Here is a 21,611-nt window from a genome sequence, read left to right as displayed (position 1 = left end):
CCCTATCGCTCATCCACTGTAACCTGTCATCCCCTTGAACCTTCACAGAATCAGGCTCTCCATCAGATGCCTATCCAACCTCTGTTTAAACATTTCCAAAGATTGAGAACCCACCACCTCCTGAGGAAGCCTGTGCCACAGAGAAACTGCTCTGTCAGGAACTTTTTCCTGATTTTTAGACAGTTTTTCTTTAGAATTAATTTCATCACATTGGATCTGGTCCATCCCTCTGGGGCAAGAGAGAACAACTTTGCTCCATCCTCTTTATGGCAGCCTTTTAAATACTTGAAGATGGTTATTAGATCCCTTCTCAGTTGTTTCCTCTCCAGGATAAACAGACCAAGCTCCCCCAACCTTTCCTCATGTGTCTTGATCTCCAAGCATTGAGAGAGAATAGGGATTTCCACTGGGATATTCTCTCCCCTAATGCCCTCTCTGTCCCTGACTATGTAGGAAGGACTGTAGGCTAGGTCTTGAATCCTCACATTGGCTAGGTGATGGGCTAGTAACCTATATTTGACTGTGTCAAACACCACTGTCAAGTCTAGGAAAAGCAGCAGCTCCAACCCAGAACCATCTGTTCCCCATGGCCAGGACTTGACATTGATGTGCTTTCAGAAGGCTAGGTACTGTTATTAGGTAGCAGTAAGGCACAGAGTGATTTCCACTGTTGAGTAGCAGTAGTGGTTCTTGGTGGCTGGCATTGGTTGTAGCTTGCAGCAAGCCAAGTTGGACAGCAGTGGTGGTAATTAAGCTGGGCTGTAGAGATTGGAGGGTGGAGTTCAGTCTGACGTGGTTTATAGGACATGGTTTACAGGACCTGGTGATTGGGCCAGAAAGATGTTTCTGTCATGGCTCGGATGGCCTAGAGCAGTGGTCCGCAACATTTTTAAGGCTGCGGACCGGCGATGGTGGAGAGGGCGATCTCGTGGCCACACATGTCGTGCATGCGCGAAACCGCAGCACATGCGTGTTTGTGGTCACAAATGGCACAAAGGTGCATGCGCAGATCAGCCATGCATGCGCATGGCGCATGCGCTGCCATGCTCCCCTCTCCCCCCCTCCCACAAAAAGAAGCTTGCCGGGCCGCAAGCTAATCGGCCGCTTTTGCGGCCGATTTGCTTGTGGCTTGGAAAGTTTCTTACTCCGGGGGGGGGGGTCAGGGAGAGGGAGCTCGGTGGTTGGGGACCACTGACCTAGAGGATAGTCGAGCACGTGCTAACAGGAAACTGGTTAGTGGTGGTTAACCAGTCCCAGATGGGTTCTTTGTACTCAGTTAGGAAACTATGGGCAAAAATCCACAATATACCAGGTGTGTGTGGGGGGGGGTCATCATGCTTGATTGTACTTCTGTGCCTGCGTTGTGGGTTTGGGGTGGTTAATTAGGCCTAGAGGACTTGGGTAGGCTGATTAGGCCTGGAGGCCCAGGAAGTTTCTGCACCCATGCCACAGGCCCAAAGCAATGGCACAATAGGCCCAAGAGAGTCCCATGCTCCTGCTATAGGTCCAAAAGTGGCCCGCATTGCCCTCACCATGGGAGGAGCAACCAGGTAGAGTCTCTCACCCTCACATCCCCCTAGACCCAAACCAGCCAAGTCAGAGCATCACATTATCACCACAGTGCTCACAGCGGTTGAGCAGGGTCCTGTGTCTACTCTGCATGCTGGCCAGCAGTGGAGAGTAAAGTCCAGGTCCATTCAAGCATTGAGAACCACCCTGGGTCATGGCTGAGAGCCAGGGACATGGATGCAGCCTTCAAGTCAGTGTCTTCCCTTCCCTTCCCTTCCCTTCCCTTCCCTTCCCTTCCCTTCCCTTCCCTTCCCTTCCCTTCCCTTCCCCTTCCCCTTCCCCTTCCCCTTCCCCTTCCCCTTCCCCTTCCCCTTCCCTTCCCTCTTTTTTTACTTTATTCTTTCTTTATCTGTTACTGTTCTCTTGCTTCTCTTCTCCTTTTCCTTCTTCATCAGCAATCCAGATTTTGTTGGGGGGGGGGTAAAGTAGACAGGATCTCAGTGGTGGTGATTGTATTTTTTATTCAGAGAAATGGCCGCCATTTAAAAAATATAAAAAACAGTCAAACATGATCCTTAGTTCTGCTACTCCCATCCATAGGAAGCAGTGCTCCAAATCACTCTGCAAGAAATTATGGCAAATTAAAAAAAAATTGGTCTTTAAAACAGAATATGAAGCCATGATCTGGGGGGGGGGGGCTGGATTGTACCCACTGCATATTGTTCTTTTCAGTTACTGCAACTGTGAAGCTTTTGCCTCAGGTAGCCATCAAGATGGCCAATGTATATTAGTACAGGATATAGAATATGTGTATGCACACACACACAATTTTTGCCCCTGCCCCTGAAATTAATCTCAGGAAAAATGACACTTTTATCATCCATAGAACATTAGAAAACAATTTTCCTCAGCAATCAAAGGCTGGTGAACTATATGGATTGAAATCTGTCCTCTCTCAGCCGGGAAATTCAAGGCCTATCTTTTAAATTTGAGATGAAGAGAGAAAGCCAAGCAAGGAAAGAAAATGCATGGGTAGCAATATGTCAGAGAATATATCCCAGTGCCTATGTCTGTTGCAATGTGGAGTTGAAATAGCTGATTCGGGGGGGGGGGGGAGAGTTCAGGATGATTCAGTAAATCTAAAAATGCATAACTCCACTTGTCCTTTACACTGAATCACCTCATGTAAAGACTTATTCCAGCTGTTGTATTTTAGAGAGGAGCAAGTGTTTATCAGAGAATCCTATCTCTGTGGAAATGGAATGCCTGCCACCTCCTCAGTCAGAGCATGATAATGACATAGTTATAAATCATCTAAAGAAACTTTTGCAATACAAATGGAAGTTTAGAATGCATGCAGATGACACCCAGCTCTATAGCCTCATGAACAGCTGCCCAGACTACCCCCAGATACACTAGCCAAATGTTTGGAATCCATGACTGGATGGTTGGAGCAGAGTTGGCTGAAACGCAACCCCTCAAAGACAGAGGTCCTGTGGCTGGGCAGGAAGGCAGCAGATCAGTAAGAGCATCTATTCACCTTGGCTGGGGTGAAGCTTAACACCTCGCCCTCGGCCAGGAACCTGGGGGTGATTCTAGATGCCTTCCTATCAATGGAGGCCCAGGTAATAGAAGTAGCCCACATGGCATTTTTCCATCTACACCAGGCGAGGCTACTAGTGCCCTAACTGTCCTCGGATTACTTAGCTACAGTAATTCATGCAACGGTCTCCTCTACACTGGACTTCTGTAACTCGCTCTATGGGGGCCTTGACCTTGTTACATAAATTGCAGCTAGTACAGATCGCAACTTCTAGGGCCCTTACGGGCATATCTTGGAGAGCCCATATCCAGTTGGTGCTGAGGAAGCTGCACTGGTTGCTGGTTGAAGCCCGGATCAAGTTCAAATTTTTGGTATTGGCCTTTAAGGCCATCTGCCATTTGGGCCCCACCTACTTGACCATTTATGCACTGGGAACTTCACTGTCCCAGCTCCTGTGAAGGAGCACAAATCAGGGATGGATGAGGCACACTGGGCCAAATGCTCCCCCTTGTGAGTGCAGGAAGAGGTGCCATGACTTAAACTCCAGCCTGCAGCCTGGCATGAAACTTCCAGTGCATAAACGGTCCTTGAGGGGCCATTTACCTCCTTATTCCATCCGCAGGGCTCTTCATTTTGAGGGAGCTAATCTATGGGAGATCACCGGCCTGAGGGAAGTGCGCCTGGCCTCAACCCAGGCCAAGGCCTTTTTGGTCCTGGCCCCAACCTGGTGAAAAGAGCTTCCAGGAATGCTGAGGGCCCTGTCAGAGTTCCACAGGGCCTGTAAAACAGAGCTCTTCTGCCAAGTCTTTGGTTGAGGCCAGGGTGAGTAAGATCAAGGGTCCTTCCCCAGGCTGGGCCAGGTCATCGGCCCACTCCTCACTACCCTTGAGGCAGGATGTTGTTGTATGGGAGAAGGGAGGGAGGGTTTTAGCTGCCAGGCATGCTGAGGTTTTATGGCTTATTTTATTGGGAGTTTTTTGGGGCGACCTTGTTACCCACCATGAGCCACACATGGGAGCGGTGGGCTAAAAATCAAATAATAAATACATGACAAACTTCTTCAGCTAGCATATCTCATCCACACATGGGAAGTAAAGCTGGAACAGGATTAAAGTACAAGAAGAAGTATGTAAGGACTGTAGTCATTGCTGCACTAAAGGTCAGGATAATGTTTTTCTAGTAAAGCATTTTACCTCATTAGGCCTTAGAGCAGAGCCACTATTATCTACATTCAAGTTAGGTAGATTCCAGGTAAATTATGTTGTATGCAGATTCCATAATAAATCTCTGTTCAGTTTGGCGCTTAGTTTAACTGATTTAGATTCTTAGATGTATCACTAAATTCCATATTGAAATGTCTGGATAAGAATTTCAGGCCACAGCTTAATTTTTTCCAACCTAAAAGTCCTAACCAAACTTTAAAAGAATTTATGGTACACTGTTCACTGAAAAAAGCATATGATGTACTTGCATGCATACATTTGGACTAAATACATATAGAGCACGTTACTATTACTTTAGGAAAGTATTAAATATCCTACATGTAAAAAAGTCAAAGTCTAGCAATGGTATAGCATCAGCAGGAACATTTTACATGTGTCTCATGATATGTTTCCAAAGCAAGACATGCTGGGACTGCAGCCTGCCTGTAAATCACAGATACTATCAATTTCAATTATCTCCTATACTCTATGACTGGAACTTGTGATTATTAGTGGTAAGAGAAATGTACTCTATATATACTTTAAAAGAATTCACTCATTTTCACTCATTTTGTTAATGAAGCCAAGTTCAGGAACTAAATAAGCCCAATGCTGATTTGATTGGGAAAAAAAATAAGCAATACAATAGTCAAACTGCAGCCCTCCAGATGTCCATGGACTACAATTCCCATGAGCCCCTGTCAGCATTCGCTGGCAGGGGCTCATGAGCATTGTAGTCCATGGACATCTGGAGGGCCGCAGTTTGACTACCCCTGCATAGTGTTTAAGCCTATGTCCTTAATGACTGTTTTGAGAGGAGGCACAGAACTAGTCATGTCTAGAAATGAGTAGGGGGCAATAGGTACTTTATCAAATGTCAACTTTCCTCCCTCGATTACTGCCAACACTTCTTCCTAACACATGTACATGCTATAGTTCATCAAACTGAGATGCTTTTTTAAAAAGCCAGTAAAAATAGTTCTAAACAGCTCTAAATCGCAACTTTAAGATTCAAGATACTCCTGTCCTGTAAATGTATTGGGTCACGGTTTGCCACAGCGAATATCTGCACCTTCATTTCCATATCCCTGCCTCATCTTGCTTCTTTTATGATTACTTAATTGCATTTACAATTAAATATATTAAAACCACCCATTTTTACTAATAATTTATGATCCATCACTGAATGGAACACATTCTTTTGGTATTGAAAAAATGAGCATTTCACACGTTAATTCTAGAGAGGTTATATTTTCAGACCGACATACTACATGTCAGGTGGGGGTGGGGGATCAATGGATTTAAATTATTAAAATTCTAAGCATCTGTTAAGGATTCAGTCAGGTGTTGTAAAACTTCCATTTACTTGCTGTATTAATTTTAGACATGCACCTTGACAAGAGGAGGAAAGGTGTTACATCTTTCTCTACTCAGACTGAATGGAAGTGACTTGGAAATATAGAACCTCTTCCCCTTGTTAAGATTTATTCTGAGTGGGTTGCTATTCACTGGGTATGAATGCAGGTGAATGGCAGGTTTGCATTACAAATGCCTGAGGTAACTATAAAAATATAAATGGTATAAGGTTATTGATTTTTTTCCTTGAGGCAACAAATTAGAAATGGCATGCTAAAAAATATCACTAGCCTATTCACCAAATTTTAATTAAAACATAAATAAATCATTGTAGTCTCAGCACTTGCATATAAACAATGGGAAAGATGGCATACTTTCAACAACGTGTCAGTGTTTTGTGACAAATGAGTCACAGAAAAACTACAGCCCAAAGTGATTGAAATTGAAACCAGATTCTCAAACTAACTAATATCACATGCATACCATTTGGAGCTATTACAGCTGAAGCCACTGAAACCACACGTTGAGCTTTGGAAAAGGTCAGGAAGAGCGAGAATAATTTCACAAAGTACAGCAGTACCACAAAAATATTTAATAAAATGAAACCCTATTCTGATCTTAGAGTTTTTGCCCTGCTATGGAGAAATGGGTTTCCATATCCTTATAGAAAACAGAATGTTGGGTACAGAATGTTTATTTCTACATCAGTATAGAACAATGGGTCTGGAAAGGAAATGATTGTTGCCCTAAGCACACTGTGAGGGCTTTTAATCAAACCTGTAGGGAATGAACTATGTGCTATGGAAGGTAGCTGCATTACAGTACTGTCAAATGGTTCCCTTGTACTCCAGCAGCAGTAAAGGCCGGAACACATCTTCCATTGCGATCTGAATAGATGTGAAAGAGCCACAATACAGACCCCCAATTTATTCTGGAAGAAGCTAAGTAATATAAAGAAGACATCAACAGATAAAAGGTCAAACACACAAAACACTCAGAAGTAGGTCAATTTTGTAATCTCAGTGTTCATTTAGTATGGCAATTACTCAAGAGTGCTACATGAATCAGCTGAAAAAATAACCAGTGTTGTTTATTGTTGTTCTCTTTTGCTAGAGTCTCAGGAAAGTTGGATGCTTTCTTCCATAGGGTTTTTTTTTCATACACTGTTATTACATAGAGTAGGAAGCAAAAGTGAGTCTTAGACTTTCATGCAGGCTTCTCAATAAAGGAGCTCATGTGCATACATTCATATCTTGTTAAAATTCTAGGAATAATGTAAACATGGGAGCATGTGAGTAGATCTATGTGGAACATACATATAAAGGTCATGGGTAAATTGGAAAATTGATTTTCCATAGATAGTAAAATTTTGAGATTTATTTTTTAAAAGTAAGGGCCATTCTACACCCATTAAATGTAGTGAAATGTAGGTAGTTGTTATATTCCGGCCACTCCGCTTGACGTCGCCAACATCCAGCATCCAGGCAGCAAACTGCTCACTACATCCTCCGTCTCAAAGTGCTAGTTGGAGAATCACATAAAGTGTATTCCCCAGCCTAAAAAAGGATGAGCTACAGGAAAGCAACCAGCAGGCCACCAGCAAAAGAAATGTATGTAGGCAAAGAAATGCTATCTCTGCCTCTAATGTCCCACCCTTGCACCCGCCTCCCTCTCCCTTCTACCAGGAACAGGATTTTTTCTTAAGAGAACTGCCTGGAGCAACAAATAGGCATACAAGTGTGCAGGCAAAGCCAAAAATATTTTTCCCAAAGCTGTGATACAAAGCATGCCTCTCTAAAGTCCCCCCCCCCTCAAAAAAAATCAGGAATGAGATTACTTTTTTTAAGTATCAAGACTTGTGATTCCATAAGGGGTGGCATTCAAAAAGCACTATGCATCTATGATCGAGCCTCTTGTGGCGCAGAGTGGTAAGGCAGCCGTCTGAAAGCTTTGCCCATAAGGCTGGGAGTTCAATCCCAGCAGCCGGCTCAAGGTTGACTCAGCCTTCCATCCTTCCGAGGTCGGTAAAATGAGTACCCAGCTTGCTGGGGGGTAAACGGTAATGACTGGGGAAGGCACTGGCAAACCACCCCGTATTGAGTCTGCCATGAAAACGCTAGAGGGCGTCACCCCAAGGGTCAGACATGACTCGGTGCTTGCACAGGGGATACCTTTACCTTTACCTTTATCTATGATTAGATACACAGGCATTCCAAGGGGAAAGTACTGGATAAAAAAAATTAGTGGGCATTGCGGGCCTTTAAAACATTGGTCTGTTTAGCCTGGAGAGGAGACAAGAGGGGATCTTATAACCATTTTCAGGTATTTAAAAGGCTGCCAGGTAGAGGATGGAGCAGAGTTGTTCTCTCTTGCCCTAGAGGGACAGACCAGAACCAATGGGATGAAATTAATTCAAAAGAAATTCCGTCTAAACATCAGGAAGAAGTTCCTGACAGAGCGGTTTCTCAGTGGATCAGGCTTCCTCAGGAGGTGGTGGGTTCTCCATCTTTGGAAATTTTTAAACAGAGGCTGGATAGGCATCTGATGGAAGGCATGATTTCTGTGAAGGTTCAAGGAGATGACAGGTTACAGTGGATGAGTAATAGGATTGTGAGTGTCCTGCATAGGGCAGGGGGTTGAACTAGATGACTAGGTACCTTCCAACCCTATTATTCTATGATTCTATGATTCTATTGAGAAAGGAGATTGGTTCCCATGATTGCTTGACAGGTGGAAGAGAATCACATGTAAAGCATGTTGCTCTCTTCCGCCATTTCCAGCAGGCAATGTGGAATGTAAGAAGTGCGAAAAGACAGCAGACAAAAGCAAGACAGCAAGAAGGTGATGAATGGCCAGAGGTGCAATAATATTTAGCGCTATGTCATTATGCTGGTGTAAAAATTATTTTCCATGTGCGGAAATGCCCTAATTTTCCACAATATTTCCATGAAAAGCTAACTAGCAACTATGGTCTCATTCTTATTTTTTAAAAACCATTCCCGACAAATACTCATTAATCTAGCAAAAATGAGTAGTCTGACTAACAGGAATTTTTTAAAAATCTGCAAAGGGAGGAGAGAACTAAGGCTGGGGTATGTTTCTGCAAATTGGGGGCAATCCCTGGGTTTGTAGAAAAATATTAAAAGTAATGTAAATATAGAGGGTTAATCACCTAACAAGTAACCCATTACCTATAGGCATGCACAGATATTGTGTAAAGAAAGTCATGTAGAAATGGGTGGTGGGCAGAAGCCAGATATGGACAGAGGTATTTTAACTACTAGGACAAAGCCTATACCTACTGCCATCAGCTCTAACCTTGTCTTCTTGACCCAACAACATGTTTTCTAATTCTGTGGATAGAATTTTGCAAGTTGAAGGAAAATAGTACAGTATAGTGCCAGCTGGCAAGGAACATCCTATCTTTTCTCCTCCACCACCACCTTCTTTAGTTCAGAAAAGCACCTGTGTTTATTGTAAAGCCATGCATTAAGGTGAGACTGGCAGTTTTTTGATTTGTTGTTTGTACAAAGCTGTCTCAGCAATCAAGTATTATCAAATGTGTGAAGGAGAGGTGCAGGACTAGATGCCAAAGATCCATCATCCACTTTCACCAAACTTCATACCCAAGTTCAAAGGGTATAAAATTACAAGAATTTCCAAGTTAGAATGTACCCCCAGAGCAGAGCCATACCATGTGCTTGTCTTTGAATGTTATTCTAAAAATTATAATAGAGTATATCTTCTCTCATCCTGAGCAGAAATTTGTGGACACCCATGACTGCCCCTTCCATAAAGGCTTTTTTTCCAAATATCAGTTCATAGTGCTGTTTCAATGCAGATGGTTCTCTGATTGCCAAAAATGCCTTTAGTATGCTGCATAAGGTGGATTGGCTCTCCTCCTGCCTGTATCTTGTTTTCACCACAAACTGTTTTGTTTGACAGCACTTCCACACATGGCATAGAGGCATTTGGTGGCTCTGGACAGCAAAGTAGAGCCAACACATGCTGCTGTGCAGACATGAAGTAACACCAAGATCAAAACATTGTGCTTGAGACACCAGTTGCTGTATTCCATCCTAAACATTTATTTACCAGCTCAGCAGCTCACAGGATCAAACGTTCAATTGTTGAAATTACAAAACTTCAAATCATTAATTGCAGTCTTTCTATATATGACTTGCAAATGATACAATTCATATTCATTGGTCACAATCCATGATTTATTAAATTATAAGTGTGAATTATGAATTAATTAACAAAGGTTTGACAGCCTTTTTGTCAAGTTCTTAAATGTGGTAATAATTTGAATTCAAATGCAACCCAACTGCAAATGCATGAGATTTTCTAAATATCTTCCTTCACAGGAGATGTTGGTTTGAGCTCTTACTATTTTAACTACCAAACCCATCCTCTTTATGTCCCTAACACTATAATTGCCACAAAGGACCCAAATTAGAAACTGTATCATGCAGTGGCTGAAATATATTGCATTGAAATGGAGATGATGGTAACAGAGGTTATGCTGTTCCAAGGCAGGAGACTTATTGGTTAAATTAGTCAAAGGGCCCAAGGCATGATCTATTACTTCCATTAATGTATAATTAAACCTTTGGATTTATTTTATTTATTTATAGTTCATGGCTTTAAAAACATATTTAGATTAATTCATGGAGGATTGAACTCTCATGGAAGACTTAATGGAACCTCCATTTTTTGGAGGCAGGGGGCTTGGATCCTGTGTCCTTCTTGCAGGGGTATCTGATTGGATATCCTTATCCATTGTTCTTCCTCTATATATTTATGAAACAGCCTAGGGGGTGGGACGTGTCCAGCTGTCCAAGTTAGAATAGGGCCAATCAGGGTGCAGCCAGCTGTGCCCTGATTGGCCCTGCCCCTGCAGCTCCCACCCTCGGTCCCTGGACTCTAGCCTCTTTGCTCTCAGACAACTCAGTGCCTGGAGCCAGCAGCAGGTAAGGGGAGAGGGCCCTGGGCAAAGGGCTGTGGTGGAGGGCTGCTAGGCTGGGCCTGCTGACTTGCTCTGTCCCGGCCATGCTAACGAGCTGCCCAGCCCCCACCCGCCCCACTTCATCTGGCTGTGAGCTATAGCCCAAAGCCACCTTCAGCTGCCTGGCCAGGGGCCAGGGGAGAAGGCCCTTTCAAGGCCCATTCTTAGGAACAGGCTTTGAAGCTAGTCTTGTATAACTAGATAAACCTCTGGTCTGATCAAGCAGGGCTGCTCCTATATTCTCACAGCTGGTAATGTTTTAACCCAGATATTAAAATGTATTCAGTATGTAAAATATTAAAATATAAGAAACTTAGCTATATCAGTTTAAAAAGGAGTTTCTGGGGGGGAAAGCTCTACTTTGGGTTCAAATATTTTTGCGAGGAAGAATGAGCTTTTGAGTGTGTTGAGAGAGCACCAGGAGAGCTTTACTACTTGCCTCTGAAGGACTCCTCAACTCTGGCTGCTTCAGAAGAGAAGCAACAGGGACGCCTTTGCTCTGTTGGCGGTTGCCTTGGCTTGGAAGCAGCACATTCAAAATGAAATGAAAAGAGTCTACTTCTAGGCCCCTCAACAATTCATTCAGTTCAACTCTGTTCCTTGGCCATTTAGGAACTTTTCAATAAGGACTCTGGCATCTGAAGAGTTAATCTGCTGCCATCTAGTGGACCACTGCAATTTTACAAGCCATCTTTCTAACTTCTCTGTGGACAGGCCCTTTGTAAAGAAAACTATAAAGTGCAATATTTTGTAACATTATATGTGCAATCCTGTATGGGAGGGAGAAGACCAGAATGGAGCATGAAGTATGCACAAAGTTAAATAGAATTATTTCCCCAGAGATGCATCGTTTATTGCAGAGAGACCATGTTTCCCAGACTTGTTTTGGAGAAAACAAGGCCTTTTGCCTGGAGGGAACGAGAAGTCACACAATTCCTTTTCTTATTTTCCTATGCATTGTATATAATGCATGGATTTTTTCCCAAGTACCTTTGCTTCAGTATCCTTTAAGGAATATCATAGAATAGATCTACTTGAATATACATGAAAACTTTTTTTTAACCAAAGCTTTGGAGGAGAATATGGTTCCTATTTGCAACAGCTGAGTCACAAAGGAGATTTGTGTGCACAATTAACACAACAGAGTAAGAAGGGATGCACTTTTTTTTCCTGGTTCATTCTAGCTTTAATATTTTTAAAATTAATTTTCTTTGTTTCCTTTCAATGCAAAAAAAATTTCCAGGTGTACTTTTTCCTTTGTTTTCCACACAAGTGGGATAAAATTTTCAGGGACTCTGTCATACAGGGTCCTTTCTGACAAATTAGAGGAGATGGGAGGAAATATCCTTGTTTTATACATAATCAAAATTCTCACATGGTGGACAGACACAGACATTTGGCAACTCAAGAAAGCAGGTTGTTTGAACACAAAAACTGTATAATATAGGAATCCAACCAATGAGTGACTGTTCACATATGAAGTCTACTGGCGACATGGGGTCTGTTTTTTTAATGGAGCATAAAGATGAGAAGAATTTATCCCTGACCCCCTTATGTGACTTTACTTCACTCCAGAGTTTTGAAGCATTTTCTCCCACTTAGTTTCAGGACTGTAAGAGAGTGGGCGATAAATATTTCAAAAATAGGAATGCTGCTTATGATCATATGGAATGGATATATGATAAATACATAAGAACTCAGAAGACAGGAAGGAAAAGCCTTAAATATCATTAAATACATTAAATATCATTAAATAACATCTCTGTCTTTATTAAAATTCCAAAACTTTACAAAAGACAGAGATGTTAGAATGTATTTCATGATATTTATGGCTTTTCCTTCCTGTATTCTTTCTTCCAGCCTTCAATATTTGATTGATTGATTGATTGATTGATTGATTGATTGATTGATTGATTTCTATACAGCCAGTCTCGGTTCACTTCCAGCGGTTTACAATAAAATGATAAAAACACAGTTAAACCCCTAAAAACACCCCTTAATACAATTAGCAATTAACAAGATGGCAGTTGATAGGAATTCTAAAAAAAACTCCTCCACCACCCCTGTTCTGCACATGGGTCAATTTGAAACTTGCTTAGTTTCTACTCTGGTTTTGCTATAATAATGATGTTAAAGTACAAGTCCCGCCCCCCCTTTCCAGCTAAAAATTAGCTCCCCAAAGAATCTTACTGCACTTTGAAATATGGATATTAAAAAATAAAATAAAAGGTGCTCAGGGAAGTAGTTCTTAGTGAAACCTCTGAGTCCCGGCACAACAGATGGGTGCCTGACTGCTGCCGCTTTTCCTTCTGGCCTCAGGTGTATTTGCTTCAGGTTTTCATTAGTTACTATATGAGCGCACATACCATTTTAACTGTTGGCCATATTATATTTTAGAATTTTAGTATATAATTAGACCTGGCCACACTATTACAGTTTTTATTTTCTTTTACAGTCAATTCACCATTATCTCAGCCTGCTTACCCCACTTCCTGTCATGCTTTTCAGTTCAGCTCCCTGCTAGTTTTAACCTTCTCTAAATAGCCTTTTTTGGAACTGGTGATTGCCCAAATATTTTTGATCTCCTTCAGGCCATTTATAAGCGGCACTATATTTTTGCCTTCTTTTCAATCATCTGGCTCTCCCCACATGCTGCCGCTTTATTTTGCCTGCAATGCAGGAAGAAGCTGAGTGTGGGGAGTGAATTGTGCATTGCGGCAAACAGGCCACTCTTTTTTTTTATTTCAATTGATTTTCAGTTAATAACTTTTAACCTCCTGAACCAAAGAGTCCGCTGTGTGGCTATGCATCAAAGACTTTAGCAGCTATATAGTAGGCTGGAAACAGGTCTTGTTACACGCATTCAGATCACACAGAACCACAATGAAGAAGTGGCTGAAGTTTTAAGACTGGATTTGTAGCTTCTGCTTGGCCCCAAATATACTTTGTGAAATTCTAAGCATTTCATCTGCACTGATAAAGACACTGACTTAAATGACATCACATCTCTGTGTATGCCATTAATCCACAAAAAGTAGAATGCAAAATCAGTGTACTTATTCCAGTTCCCTTAACATAGATGTCATGTTAAGCTCCAGTTATGGCCTAGGAGTGAACAGAGTAGCTGTGCTGATAGACCCATGATCCATCTGCTCCAGCATTACTGTTTCCTGCTGACTGCTTCAAAGCATTCTGCTTGTGAACTTGAAGGCCCCACTTGGCCACCAGGGCCACACATCTGTCAAACCCTCTTTTAAATCCATCTATAGTGGCCCTCTTTTAAATCCAACAGTGGCCGTCACCACTCCTGAACTCAGCTTTGCTGCTTGATGCTCAGGTGGCAGTTGTCACCTTTGCTTGGGCTCCTGTGGCATGCTGTGTGAAAGGCTGCACTTGAAGACAGAAGAATTCTGTGGCCCATCATTTAGTGTGGAGGGAAAATTATATGTAAACATATTTCTCCTATTCTTGTTCATCTGCGCTCAATCTGGATTAAGCTCTGTTCCCAGTGAAATAATTGGCTCCAGCTAGGCTTGCTGATCTACAGGTAGTGCTGCCATATGGCCACTGGGAGTAGCTGAACTCCTGCTCCTAGTGGGCCCTCCCCTCTGCCATTCATTTGGCAGCAGGAAAAAATGGATGGGGGGGGGGTAAAGGCTGATAGATGCTGTCTTCCTGATATGCCATCTCATGGCCAGTGAGCAACATAGTGATGTCACTTCTGATTGTGACCAGATGTCATGTCAACACATTGCCAATAATTTTATTTATTTATTTGGCTTGTATGTTGGGCTCAAAGTGGTTTACAGCAATAAAATGTTCACTGTGTTAGAAGTACAATAAGCACATTAAAATGATAAATTCCAATACAACGCCCCTTGCCCACCATCTGCACTGATCGTACCTACCAGTAATGTCATTAACACCATAAATATGCCCCCATAACATCTTCCCTCCACTTCCAGTAGTCCTTTGTGGCTTTAGAAAAGCTTATTCCCTGGTTGTAGGATCCACAGGAGGCTTCAGTGGATAGGTGGAAGAGGATGAAATAATTCCCTTCTTCCTCCTCTGTCAGCAGAACTCTGCACCTGAAAGAGGCAGAAGAGACAAATTTTGCTTGTCCTCCCAATACACCTGCATTGCTGTTATTCTACATATGCCCCCCCTCGAAATAAACTTTCCTGGCATCAATTGATATTGATTTTATCCTCTGAATCCCTAGGTGGATATAGTGCTGTATATCTAGATTACTGATTTCTTGTACATATTTCTTCTAGTACACAAAGTTGAGCTGGAAAACCTTGTCCTTGGACCTTGTCCTTCTAGGAGAGATAGGGTTGTGGGTGTCCTGCATAGTGCATAGGGTTGGACTAGATGACCCATGGGGTCCCTTCCAATTCTATGATTCAGTAGGAAGTTAAGATGGACATACAAACACATAATGCTGCCTCATATTGAATCAGGCCAGTGGTCTGTAAAAGTATATTCAACCTGGACTAGCAGTGAATCTTCAGGGTCTCAAGTAGAATTCTTTCATATCATCTCCCACCTGACCTTTCTTGCCTGGAGATGCTGGGGTTTGAACCTGGGGACTTCTGCAGATGAAGCAGATGCTCTGCAATTGAGCCATAGCCCTTATATGGCTTTCTTGATAGTTGAACTGATGCTGTAGGGATCTTTTTTTGTTTTTTGTTTTGGTTTTTTTGCCTGCCTGGAGAATTGGTGATTCTGGTGGCTTCCTGTTCTCAACTGAGATAGGAGTGCCTTGTAAACAGTAACTATGTATCCTTTGCTCTGTGAATGTTTGCACAAGTGTAATGATGTTATGGATTTCATAACTGTGTTTGAATTTATTATTTTGTTTTTACATAGTATTTCTAGTATTTTAGTACTATGATAAGAAACTGTGTTATAAATGTTAATGATAAACTGTTAACAGCAGTTTCTTGAAATATCAGCACATGTTTGCAGAAAAATCAAACTGGGAACTTGGTTAGAAGAGTTTAAATATGCAAAGAGGGCTAGAGCAACAAACTGCTTAGAAGAATACAATAGTTTTATTAAGACAGCCTTTCTCAACTTTTTTAACCACTGAGAAACCTCTGAAAAATTATTCAGGCTTCGAGAAACCCCAGAAGTGGTGAGATCATGCAGAATAGGGTTGAGAAGCATAGCTGTGTATATGCTTACCTGGGGCCCATCCCTTTCCCAGCCACCCCCCAGGCCCATCACTGGTCATTTTGGGAGAGGGGTGGGTGGGTTGACATGACCATATATGGTCATATAACCCAATAAATGTTTAACAAATTTAAAATATTATATTAAAATTAATTAATGGCCACCCAGCTTGCTGTAGTGGTTAGGAGTACTAACTTCTAATCTGGTGAGCCAGGTTTGATTCCCTGCTCCTCCTCCACATGCAGCTAGCTGGGTGACCTTGGGCTCACCATGGCACTGATAGAGCTGTTCTGACCAAGCAGTAATATCAGAGCTCTCTCAGACTCACCTACCTCACAGGCTTTCTGTTTGGGGAGAGGAAAGAGAATGGTGAATGTAAGCCACTTTGAGATTCCTTCTGGTAGAGAAAAGTGGCATGTAAGAACCAACTGTTCTTATTCTTCCATTCGGGAAACCCTTCCAGGTCCATCAGGAAACCCCAGGGGTTCACAAAACCCTGTTTGAGAAAGCCTGTATTAAGAAGAGAAACAACTTTAGACAGAAAGTGAGGCGAAAGAGGCCTGAACTGTCTAACTGTTCTTCTTTATCATTAAGTCTGTTGAGTTCTGGAATCAAGCAGGGAGGAAGTATGCTCAAAGGAGCAAGAAGTCTCCAAATGAGCCAGTCAGGAAATAGGAAGAATACTATTTGGAAAGTTACTAATCTAACTATGCGAAATACACATATCTTCTGATTCCTCCTGTAGAATAGGAGAGGGGGTAACTCCTGCCCATATGTCCAGCACAAAGAGCCTATACAGGGAGGGATCCAATCTTCCTGGCCTGGCCTCAACCAAATGCCTGGCAGAAAAGCTCCATCTTGCAGGCCCTGCAGAACTGTGATAGTTCCATCACAGCCCTCAGCTCTTCTGGAAGCTCATTCCAACAGGTCGGGGCCAGGACCAAAAAGGCCCTGGCCCTGGTTGAGGCCAGGCATATCTGATGGGGCCAGGGACAGCCAACAGAGTCAAACCAGCATAAGGAGACAAGTGGTCCCTCAGCTATGCAGGACCTAGGCCTCGCGGATGGCCTTAAAGATTATTGCACTACATTCAATGGACAGCTCACTCAAAGCATTTCCCATTCAAACAACTAAGCCTTCAATGAGTGTAGAATTCATAATTCATGTGGGACTATCAATAATTCTCTAAAGGGCTATACACACATGCTAGAAGTTAAGTTTCCTTGTTTCACTACCTTGTCCAAATTAATTTATTCTTTTTCATTTGTCACATACACTGTGTGTCATTTCCTTTTGCTGTACCATTAATGAAAGCAAGTTCTTGAGAAAGAGAAAGTAACCAAACAAATTTTAATACAATTTGAATTGGCTGTGAGAAGAATTTGGCACTCATCAGCATCCTCTGGAAAAATCTAGAGGAATGTCCTCATATGCCATATGCAAGGAAATAGGTCACTGGCAAACTGAAAGTTTAATTGGGAAAAGAAGGATCACCACAGTAGAGCTGTGAAAGTATACAATACTGCCAAAGAATGAAACCTTTTTTCTGTTATACTTAGATAGGACTAGGATAAAGATTATCGTTTTTATTAATAATAATAATAAATCCCCGGCCCCAGAGAGGCACGGGATCTTTCAGCGTTCTGCTGGGCCTGCAAAACTGAGCTCTTCTGCCAGGTCCATGGTTGAGGCTGGGGTCGGTGAGGTACATCTACTGCTCCCCCCCCCCCCCGGGCTTTTGAATATCGCTGACTTCCTCCTTCTCCGCCCCCCCTTAAGTATGGGGGTAGGAAGGGGATTTTCTATTCCACCATGTTGCTATGGATTTTAAGTCTTCTAATGGGAGTTTTAATGGGGGTTTTAAGACATTGTGACCCATCACGAGCCACTTAGGGAGTTGCGGGAAATAAATAAATAAAGAAACAAAGAAACAAAGAAATAAATAGATGGACACAAACCTAATATTAGGAATCACAAGACTAAGAAACCTGTGGGGGAATACTTCAACCTTCCAGTACATTCAATAGTTGACCTTAAAGCAGCTGTTTTATTACAAAGGAACTCCAGGAACAGAACAGAAAGAGAACCTGTTGAAATGAAGCACTGAGAACAATGGAATCCCCAGGACTCAACAAGGACAGTGGTTTCTTGTCTCACTACATGTACTAACCTGCATTCTTAACAATCCCCCAGAAAGGCCAAATGTCCTCTGTATTTTAATTGATCTCTTATGTGGTTTCATAGAATCATAGAATCCTGCCAGCTCTGTCAGGGTTCTGAGGCAATTTACAGTTCGACATGGCAGTTAGGACAGCCTTGGGGCGAAGAGGGCTGGCACAGCCTCTGTTCTCATTCCCCTTGGCAGCCCTACTGACCTCCTCTCCCTGTGGTGGTCAGGAGCAGACTGGCAGCCAGACTGGGCTGGGTGAATGGAATTTTGGTCTATCCTGGTGAGGGGCCAATAGGAAGGCACTTTGCGTGCCTCCCCATTGGCTGCTTGGCTCTGGATGGACATGCAGAGGGGCCAATCAGGAGCCGCAAAGCTTTTATCCTGGACAGGGTCCGCCCTAACTCCTCCCCAAATGGCTTTACCCTTTTATTTAATAGGACAGGTTAAAGATGTTAATTTACTTTTACACTTTGACTATAACTATGAACTGATTACTTCCATTCTTTTATGCAGCTTGGTCCTTGACATTCTTGCATATTTAAATTCTGCCAACAACAACAGCCTCTTTGCCAACAACACTGTGCAGCCCCTGCATTGTGCAAGGGGTTGCACTAGGTGAACCTGGAGGTCCCTTCAAACTCTGATTCTCTCATACAGGTATGTGTTACTAGATCAGAATACTTCGGATAACGGGCAGGTTGATAGGATGTAACAGCTCACTTATATTAATGTCCCCTATTATACAGGCTTCTTACTTGAATATAAAAGGTGTTCATTTTCTGCATTACACAGTGTACAATTTGTTTTCAAAATCTAAATACGGTCTTTACATGAGAAGATGCTATTTGTTGCAGATAGTACGAAGGAGGTGTGTGTTAGTGACGAGCTGAGTCTTCTAAGAACCTGTTTTGAGGTAAGTTCTACTTATCACAAATCATTTGGACACTCCTGGTGAATAGTAGTGTAATCAACTTTGTCTGTGACACTGAATAATTCAAGATGATGAAATCTCAAACAGACTGTGAAGAGCTCCAAAGGGATCTCTACAACTCAGTTGGCTGGGTCACAGAACGCGTGGAAAGTGATAGGCATTTAGACAAGCATCCTGTATATGTTTGCAGAGTCTGAATTATCCAGGAAGAGCTCTTGCGGAAAACTTAACAGCAACCCCAGTTCTGTGTTCTTTGGCAGTGAAAAACAAAATTTGGTGTTTAAGAAGGATTGAAAATAAATAGTAGAAAAGAGCAAGAGTCCAGTAGCTCCTTATACAGCTACTTTGTGGTGGGGCATTACCTTTCATGAGTCACTGAAATAGAGAAGTGAGCAGTAACTCACAAAAGTTCATAAGATGCCACAGGTGTTAGTGTTTAAGGTGCTACTGGACTCTTGCTCTTTTCTACTGCTACAGATAGACTAATATGGCTACCCATCTTGAAAATAAATAGTAAGCATCATAAGTATATTCCATATAAAATGATCATGAACATCCAGATTTATGAAGAGTGACTGTAAAATTCTGGATATTTTAAATTTTGGGGAGCGGAGAGTAATCAAGGATGAGGGAGTATCCTATTTCAAGGACTGTGACACCACCTGTCTCTTTCTGTGGGAAAATGAGCACCCACTCACACAACTATTCAGAGTAGGCATGAGTGCATCACTCTCTTGAGTCAATTAGGATTTTTTGGGTCAAGATGGAGCTCGTCTGCCAGTCTCCTACTTGTAACATCAGCCCTGGTGACTTGGCAGACTGGGGAGGGAGCAGGGCAGGGAACTTTTATTTGGTTAGAGGTCTGGGGGTTTTAATGTATTTTATTGTATGTTTTACCTGTTGCTAGCTGCCGCGAGACTGCAAGCTGTGGGCAGCAGCCTACAAGTATAATTAGTAAGTAAATAAAATAAATAAATTAGCTCTGGTCTGTTTTTTTAACCTACTGCATTCTGAGGGTCATTTTGGATGATTCACTAGGACCTTGCTGGGTTGGTTGCCTTGATTAGGTCCCGGTGGTCACAGCTGGCAACGGCAATATGAGCAGAGTATTTAAGCACCCTGGGGTTGCATATCAGTTGCATAGTGAAGCAGAAATCCCTCAGATCAGTACCTGAGGGCTATGGTCACTTCAGGGGTCTGGGATACGGACTCTTTTGTGGTGTCATTATTCTTGACTCATGATGTCATGGCTAGGTAGAATGACTGTTCATCTCACAGCCAAGGTCTACTCACCAGTAGGGGCACATAGACAAAGCAGACATGACTTCTCAGTATTCCATTAGTTACATGTGTCTGAGTTTACTGTCAGTTCAGGAAGAGTCACATTGGAGCTATTTGTTTTTGAATACAATTAGCTAAAATAGTAAAAGGTCAACTTAATTTATCTGTTCTATTCCATGGCAAATGTGCTCTGTTGTGAAAATGTCCAGTTGTGCTCTGGAAACTGCCCAAGAGACAATGGGTACTAGAGGTCAGAGTTGGTGCAATAGAAACAACTGATAAATAGATCCACATGACTATGTTATGGCGCGCTGTCACTTCTGCCCCTGCACACAGCAAGCTACCCTCACTCCCCACTCAGGCAAACAAGTGTTGGGTTGCTAGCCTTCAGGTAGTCAGAAGTGGAAAAAAGGTCTGAAGACATGGCACCAACCTTCAAGTGGTAGCTGGAGATCTCCTGGGATTGCAGCTGGACTCCAGGGCTGATTCTGCATTTAATTTGTTTTTTTTCCGGTGTGGATCCTGGTGAATCCAGATCGATTTCAACTTGGTTGTCCTCCCCCCCCCTGAAACAAAAAAGTGTTCTGCACAAGGTCAGGGAGTCTCAGAGGGGGAGGGGGAAGCCAAGTCCAGACGGAGCCTCTTTCTTTCTTTCTTTCTTTCTTTCTTTCTTTCTTTCTTTCTTTCTTTCTTTCTTTCTTTCTTTCTTTCTTTCTTTCTTTCTTCTCTTCTTTCTTTCTTTCTTTCTCTTGAAGAGGGAGGGAGAGAGGATTGAAAACAACAGAGGGGGGAGGGGAAAAAACCCATGAGGCAGATCTCTACCCACAGAAGTTATTGCTTCTGCAGCTTCTGGGGAGAGAAAATTAGGATTTCCCCTTTATGAAAAGCTTACAGCCTGGGCAGCCTTGGCCAATCAGGGCTTCTCTACCACGGCAAATATTGCTGGATAAACGTAGTGTGACTCTGGTTCAATCATGTTTGTTGCAAGTGGGGTTCAGAAACTTTCCCTTTCACAGCCTGTCACCACTTCCTGTTCCCTACTCCCCAGGCCATTTCAGTAGTCAAGAGGAGCTGACAGAATGTGGTGATGTCAGAAGTAAGGCATACAGCAATATGTTCTGAACTGATTTGCTTTATAAATTTTGACTAAAACTTCCCCATACCTGTGAGCCAAAGGCCAATATATATATTGTTTCAATTCTGTCAAGAAGAATAGATCCTAGTGAAGGATTTCACCAGCAAACACTAAGTTGGAAAAACAACCACTGATGAAAATACCTTTGAAAATGGTTTAAATCTGGAGGCCGTTTTGGTTGTTCTATTAAAAGAAGAGAGAAGACATTTCTATTTCCATTTATTGTTAAATTGTTTATTACAGCCTAGGATAGGTTCTTTCTTCTGTTATTGCACCCAGCAGAATGAGCTACTCGTGG

The 21,611-nt window shown here is 42.4% G+C and overlaps 1 long non-coding RNA gene across 1 annotated transcript; it reads right to left on the bottom strand.

Annotated features, from left to right (window-relative positions):
• Positions 1 to 12,437: 12,437 nt before the first annotated feature.
• LOC143835602 (uncharacterized) lies at positions 12,438 to 20,822 on the bottom strand. Its single transcript, XR_013230239.1, has 3 exons — positions 20,612 to 20,822; positions 16,129 to 16,306; positions 12,438 to 14,706 (listed from the first exon to the last, which is right to left on the bottom strand). It is a non-coding gene; the product is annotated as an uncharacterized LOC143835602 (long non-coding RNA).
• Positions 20,823 to 21,611: the final 789 nt, after the last annotated feature.

The sequence above is a fragment of the Paroedura picta genome, chromosome 4 (assembly GCF_049243985.1).
Source record: "Paroedura picta isolate Pp20150507F chromosome 4, Ppicta_v3.0, whole genome shotgun sequence".
Taxonomy (NCBI): Eukaryota; Metazoa; Chordata; class Lepidosauria; order Squamata; family Gekkonidae; genus Paroedura; species Paroedura picta.
The sequence above is the reverse complement of the archived record's forward strand: the minus strand, read 5'-3'. Positions and strand labels throughout refer to the sequence as shown.